This window comes from Gossypium arboreum, chromosome 9 (assembly GCF_025698485.1).
Source record: "Gossypium arboreum isolate Shixiya-1 chromosome 9, ASM2569848v2, whole genome shotgun sequence".
Taxonomy (NCBI): Eukaryota; Viridiplantae; Streptophyta; class Magnoliopsida; order Malvales; family Malvaceae; genus Gossypium; species Gossypium arboreum.
In genome coordinates this window covers 75,494,966-75,502,570 of record NC_069078.1, presented here as the reverse complement: position 1 = coordinate 75,502,570, position 7,605 = coordinate 75,494,966, and the positions used below count along the sequence as shown (strand labels likewise).

Genomic DNA, 7,605 nt, shown 5'->3' with positions numbered 1-7,605 from the left:
TGCTTATTCCATAAGAAAATATACATAATAAGCTTTAATTTATTATATTATTCATCTTCAAACTATGTTTCTACAATTTTTAGTGATTTTTCAAAGTTACATCATTTCATTACTTGAATCTGTTTTAGGTTACTTTCACATTTTTCATAATTTTCATGTGATAATCATCATTCAATCATACATATTAATAAACATGTATATCATCAGCTATTTTCTTAGCTAATCACTAGTAAGTATTTACACATCATTCATTATTCATATTATACCAAAAGTAGCTAAGTTTCTATACATGCCATACCCAAAACAAAACGTCTAGTTATACCGAGTTATTTCTTTGATAGTGTGATCGGCCTCCGACATTTCCTTCGATCCCCGAGTGACTAGATAAGTACTATAAGAAGAAGAAAATAAAGAGATTAAGCACTAGGCTTAGTAAGCTTACAAGCAAATAAATCACAACATTCAACATAATGGATAATTATGCATAATATCATCTAACATCATAAATTTCTTTACTTCTCAATTTCTATCTTCTTCTTTATTCCTTACCTTCTTTCTTACCCGACCTTTCCTTTTCATAAGTATAATCTACTTTTCCTTTGCTGTTAATTCACTGTAATTTAACTCGTATCCTAACCCGTTGAACCACTCGGAATACTAAGGATACTAGGGCCGTTCTCGCTCATCAATATCTCGCCAATGCCATGTCTTTGACATGGACTTACATGAATTATTCCTGCTCCAATGCCATATATAATATGGACTTACATGGCTCAATCCTGTCTCCAAAGCCATATTTCTAATATGGACTTACATGGCTCATTTCTGCTACATCTGTCAACCCTAATATCCTAACATTCCTAGGGTTCAACCGGCTTTCTAACACTTTTCCTCTGTCACTTCACCTTAAATTTGACTTTAAATATTTTCATAACATAAATATATAATGCTGGAAATTGACAATAATAATGTAAAATAAAAGAATATTGCATTTATTTACTGTAAACTTACCTTGATACAAAATGTGACTAAACCTTACACTTTAGTCCTTTACTTTTTCTTTTCCTCGTTCTTCTTTGGATTCTTGATCTATAATATAAAATATTTCTACCCATTAGCATTTATTTGATTTCTATTTCACTTCACAATTTATGCTGTTCAAAATTCGAAATTGCACTTTTACCCCAAAATTTATAGTTTTTACAATTTAGTCCCTACTCAATTCACCCATCAATTGAACTAATTTTTTCTAAATTAACACTTTTATTTTATCATTATAAACTATTTCACAGCCTTTGATATTCTGAATTTCAACACCAACATCTAATTCACAATTTTGCTCACAATTAGGTCCTAAATACCATTTTCTATCAAAATGACTTAATAAAACAATCTTAATATGAAATTAGAACTTCAATTTCATAATAATTCATCATAAACTACCCTTACTCAGCCAGGGTAACTTCCAATTTCACCCACCAAATCAAAAACTAATGAATTAGATGATTGGACCTAATTGTAAAAGTCACAAAAACATAAAATTACTAAGAAATAGTAAAATTGAACTTACATGGTGCAAAAATATGAAAAACCAGCATAGGAGACCTGCTACGGTGTTTCGGCTGAGAAAGATGAAGAAATGTCTAGATTTTCAATCACATCATTTTTTAACTATTAACTTTTATGCTAATTCCAATTTTGTCCCTTGTTCACATTGTTTTCTTGCTTATTTCATACCCAAACCGTCCAGCCATTAACCTTTGGGTCTAATTGCTCTTTAAATCCATCTTTTTAAATACTTAAGCTATTTACTCACAATTTAATAAATTTTGAGTTATTTTCAGTTTAGTCCTTTTTAATTAATTAGCTATCCAAACATCAAAATTTTCTAACGAAACTTTAATACTAACTCAATGACACTTCATAAATATTTATAAAAATATTTATAGCTCGATTTTCAAATTCGAGGTCTCGATACCTTGTTTTTGACCCGTCTGACCTAATAAATTATTTTAATTCACTAATTTCACCATTTCACAAATTCTTCTAAATTCTTACTTGACTCATAAATATTAAGTTACTATCTTGTTCAATCTTATTTGTCTGATTTAGTGATTTAAAATCACCATTTTTGACACCACTGAAAATTAGGCCGTTACATTCTACCTCGGATTTGTGGTTTCGCAACCACTGTTCCGTTTAGGCCCTATTTCGGGATGTTACATTTCTCCCCCCCTTTAGGGATTTTCGTCCCGAAAATCGTACCTGTGAAGAGATTTTGGTACTATTTTCGCATAGCCTCTTCGGGTTCCCATGTAGCCTCATCTACCCCGTGTCTATTCCATAGTACTTTCACAAGTGCAATACTTTTATTCCTTAATTGCTTTACCTCTCGAGCTAGAATCTTTACCGGTTCTTCACCGTAAGTCATGTCTGGTTGAATCTCAACCTTTGTCTAAGAAATCACATGTGACGGATCTGAATGATAACGACGTAGCATAGACACATGAAATACATTTTGAATCTTCTCTAACTCAACCGGGAAAGCTAACCAATATGCTAATGGTCCGACTCTCTCAATCACTTCAAACGGTCCAATAAAACATGGACTTAGTTTGCCTTTCTTGCCAAATCTGAGAACTTTCTTCCACGGGGATACTTTCAAAAAAAAAAACTTTGTCACCAACTTGATATTCGATCTCTTTTCTTTTTAAATCTGCATATGACTTCTGCCTGTCTGAAGCTGCTTTTAAACAATTTCTGATAACTTTCACTTTTTCTTTTGTTTCTTTAACTAGATCAACCTCAGAATCCGGCTTTCTTTAAGCTCATCCAATATAAAGGTGTGCGACATTTACGTCCATACAAAGCTTCATAAGGTGCCATCTTCAAACTCGACTGATAACTATTATTGTAGGCAAACTCTACTAATGGTAAATATTTTTCCCAACTACCTTGAAATTCTAATACACAACATCTAAGCATATCTTCAAGTACCTGAATAACTCTCTCTGACTGACCGTCGGTTTGAGGGTGGAAAGCTGTACTAAAACTCAACTTTGTGCCCAAAGCCTTCGTAATTTCTTCCAAAACCGTGAAGTAAATCTTGGATCTCTGCTGAAATGATCGATAATGGTACCTGTGTAGTTTGACTATCTCGACATATACAACTCGCCAACTTGTCAAGTGAATAATCCATACTGAACGGGATAAAATGAGCCGACTTCGTTAACTTATCAATCACAACCTATATCGCATCTTTCTTTCTCGTGTAAACGGCAATCCTGTCACAAAATCCATAGTAACTCGATCCCATTTCCACTCGTGGACTAGCACAGTTGCAATAAACTGAAGGTACCGATGTTCGGCCTTTACTGCCGACAGATCAAACATCTAAAAACAAACTCTGAAATGTCCCTTTTCATTCCTACCCACCAGGACATTTTTTTTTTAAATCATTATACATCTTTATACTACCTGGATGAATAGACAAAGAACTATTATGTGCTTCCTGTAAAATCTTTCGAATAAGCTCATCATTCTTCGGTATGCATACCCTGTCTCGGAACATCAAACAACCGTCAGAACTGATCTGAAAATCTGACTCTACACCCGACTCAAGACCGATCTCTTTTGGTTAACAACTCATTGTCATTTTTTTTTGAGCTTCACAAATTTCTTCAAGAAACATCGGTTTAGCTCTCAACTCAGCTAAGATAAAACCATCATCGATAAGGCTAGACTAGTGTTCAAAGCTCTTAATGCAAATAAAGATTTCTACTCAAAGCATCAAGAACAACATTTGCCTTACAGGTGATAATCGATCACTAGCTCATAATCTTTAATCAACTCTAACCATCTTCTTTGCCTCAAATTCAAATCTTTTGAGTCATCAAATATTTCAAACTTTTGTGATCGGTGAATATGTGGCACTTCTCACCGTACAAATGATGTCTCCAAATTTTCAAATAAAAACAATGGCAGCTAGCTCTAAATTATGTGTCGGATAGTTCTTCTCATGTGGCTTTAGTTGTCTAGAGGCATAAGCAATTACCTTCCCTTCCTGCATAAGTACACAACCAAGTCCATTCATGGACGCATCATCAGAATCACAAACTCCTTACGGTTCTAGTTGCACTAAAGCAGAGCTTTAGTCAACAATGCTTTTAACTTGTCAAAACTCGTTGACACTTCTCATCCATTCAAACTTAACATCCTTTCGCAGCAATCTTGTCGTGGGGAGCTATCATGGAAAATCCTCTACAAATCGCCTATAATATCCGGCAAGACCAAGAAAACTTCTAACTTTTGATACATTTCTAGGAGGCTTCCAATCAACAATGGCTGAAATCTTGCTCGGATCAACCTTAATACCTTCACGAAATAATATGTCTAAGAAAACCAACTTCGTAACTGAACTCACTTTTCTTGAACTTGACATACAACCGATTATCTTTCGAATCAGAAAGCGTTCTCAAATGCTCGCATGCTCGGTCTCATCATGAGAATAAATCAAGATATCATCAATAAACAAAACTACAAACTTATCCAAGTACGGTCTGAAAATTCGGTTCATTAAGTCCATGAAAATGGCAGGAGCATTAGTCAAGTCAAATGGCATCACAAGGAACTCATAATGACCATACCTAGTCAGGAAAGCAGTCTTCAAGACATCTGACTCTTTAACTCACAACTGATAATATCCGAATCTCAAATCTATCTTGAAAAACACATTAGCTAACTTCAATTGATCAAATAGATCATCAATTCTAGGCAATGGATACTTGTTCTTTACTGTTACCTTGTTAAGTTGCCGATAATTTAAGCAGAATCTCATCGATCCGTCATATTACCTTGTTTCAATTCCAGGAATTCCTTTCTCTTCCGGTCAATAAACCTCTGACTGATGTACTTTTTACGAAATTCCTCCTGGAAGAAATCCCAAGTGACCCTCTCCTTTGGTACAACTGATACAAGTGTTTTCCACCAGTAGTAGGCTGAGTCTCTAAGAAGTGATATTACACATTCCATACATTCCTCGGGTGTACAAGATAACTCATCAAAGACTCTGGTAGTATTTTCTAACCAAAATTCTGCTCTTTCTGCATCATCATCTTTTGTTGCTCGGAACTCTTCGCCTTTGTTTCTGATTCTATCAACTGGTGGCTTTTCTCTTATCACTGCACTGTGATTGGGGAGCTTGAGCTACATGGGTAGCCCGAGAATCATGAGGGGTGGAGGTCTAATGCCGGATTCGTGCGAACGAACTCGGCAAACAAATCATTCAAAGCTTGGAAGAGAGCTTCTCGAGTCACTCCTCCCCGATTAACATTCTTCGGCCTATTCTCGGATGGCGCTACCCTTCTACGGAGCAGGCGCATTACTTTCTACATCATCATCACCAGCTCACTCGGGATCCATTACAATAAAACAAAATATTTAAAAATCGTCGAGTCGTCACACTATCAAAATACGTGTATGGCATGTATAGCTAGACTTTTCTCACACTAGCTGTTCGAGAATCGACTAAACCTGCTCGATACCAATAAATGTAACGCCCCACGCCCAAACCGTCACCGAGTCAAGCTTGAGGTGTTACTAAACTTATCTTACCTTTTAAACAACTCTAAATCACTTATTTTAATTTTCGAATAAACTGTTTTTCGTGTCATGGTTACTTAAAAATTCATTTCTCAAGTTTCAAAACTAGAAATTAAGATCTGTAAATTTTTCATGAAACTAGACTCATATATATATCTACTAATTTTTTTCTAGAATTTTTGACTTAGCCAATTAGTACAGTTTATTAGTTAAAGTTTCCCCTGTTTCAAAACTTGACTGCACTGCCTCTTCTTACTACGAACCATTTTTCTTCCTGTAAAAAATTCATATGACTAAGTCGTTTGTTTCTCTCAAAACTAGATTCAACAAGCATTCTAACCATATAAATTATACCTTCTAATTAGTTTTGTACAATTTATGGTGAATTTCCAAAGTTGAAACAGGGGATCCAGAAATCGCTCTGACCCTGTTTCACTAAAACTCAGATATATCATAAAATATAATACTTCTACCTGTTTTGCTTATTCCATAAGAAAATATACATAATAAGCTTTAATTTCTTATATTATTCATCTTCAAACTATGTTTCTACAATTTTTAGTGATTTTTAAAGTTACATCATTTCATTACTTGAATCTGTTTTTAGGTTACTTTCACATTTTTCATAATTTTCATGTGATAATCATCATTCAATCATACATATTAATAAACATATATATCATCAGCTATTTTCTTAGCTAATCACTAGCAAGTATTTACACATCATTCATTATTCATATTATACCAAAAGTAGCTAAGTTTCTATACATGCCATACCCAAAACAAAACGTCTAGTTATACCGAGTTATTTCTTTGATAGTGTGATCGGCCTCCGACATTTCCTTCGATCCCCAAGTGACTAGATAAGTACTATAAGAAGAAGAAAATAAAGAGATTAAGCACTAGGCTTAGTAAGCTTACAAGCAAATAAATCACAACATTCAACATAATGGATAATTATGCATAATATCATCTAACATCATAAATTTCTTTACTTCTCAATTTCTATCTTCTTCTTTATTCCCTTACCTTCTTTCTTACGACCTTTCCTTTTCATAAGTATAATCTACTTTTCCTTTGCTGTTAATTCACTGTAATTTAACTCGTATCCTGACCCGTTGAACCACTCGGAATACTAAGGATACTAGGGTCGTTCTGTCTATCAATATCTCGCCAATGCCATGTCTTTGACATGGACTTACATGAATTATTCCTGTCTCCAATGCCATATATAATATGGACTTACATGGCTCAATCCTGTCTCCAAAGCCATATTTCTAATATGGACTTACATGGCTCATTTCTCGTTACGTCTGTCAACCCTAATATCCTAACATTCCTAGGGTTCAACCGGCTTTCTAACACTTTTCCTCTGTCACTTCACCTTAAATTCAACTTTAAATATTTTCATAGCATAAATATATAAATGCTGGAAATTGACAATAATAATGTAAAATAAAAGAATATTGCATTTATTTACTGTAAACTTACCTTGATACAAAATGTGACTAAACCTTACACTTTAGTCCTTTACTTTTCTTTTCCTCGTTCTTCTTGGATTCTTGATCTATAATATAAAATATTTCTACCCATTAGCATTTATTTGATTTCTATTTCACTTCACAATTTATGCTGTTCAAAATTCGAAATTGCACTTTTACCCCAAAATTTATAGTTTTTACAATTTAGTCCCTACTCAATTCACCCATCAATTGAACTAATTTTTCTAAATTAACACTTTTATTTTATCATTATAAACTATTTCACAGCCTTTGATATTCTGAATTTCAACACCAACATCTAATTCACAATTTTGCTCACAATTAGGTCCTAAATACCATTTTCTATCAAAATGACTTAATAAAACAATCTTAATATGAAATTAGAACTTCAATTTCATAATAATTCATCATAAACTACCCTTACTCAGCCAGGGTAACTTCCAATTTCACCCACCAAATCAAAAACTAATGAATTAGATGATTGGACCTAATTGTAAAAGTC

The 7,605-nt window shown here is 33.8% G+C and overlaps 1 long non-coding RNA gene across 1 annotated transcript; it reads right to left on the bottom strand.

Moving 5' to 3' along the window:
- Positions 1-236: 236 nt before the first annotated feature.
- Positions 237-7,137, bottom strand: LOC128280437 (uncharacterized). Its single transcript, XR_008270580.1, has 3 exons — positions 7,093-7,137; positions 1,012-1,089; positions 237-391 (listed from the first exon to the last, which is right to left on the bottom strand). It is a non-coding gene; the product is annotated as an uncharacterized LOC128280437 (long non-coding RNA).
- Positions 7,138-7,605: the final 468 nt, after the last annotated feature.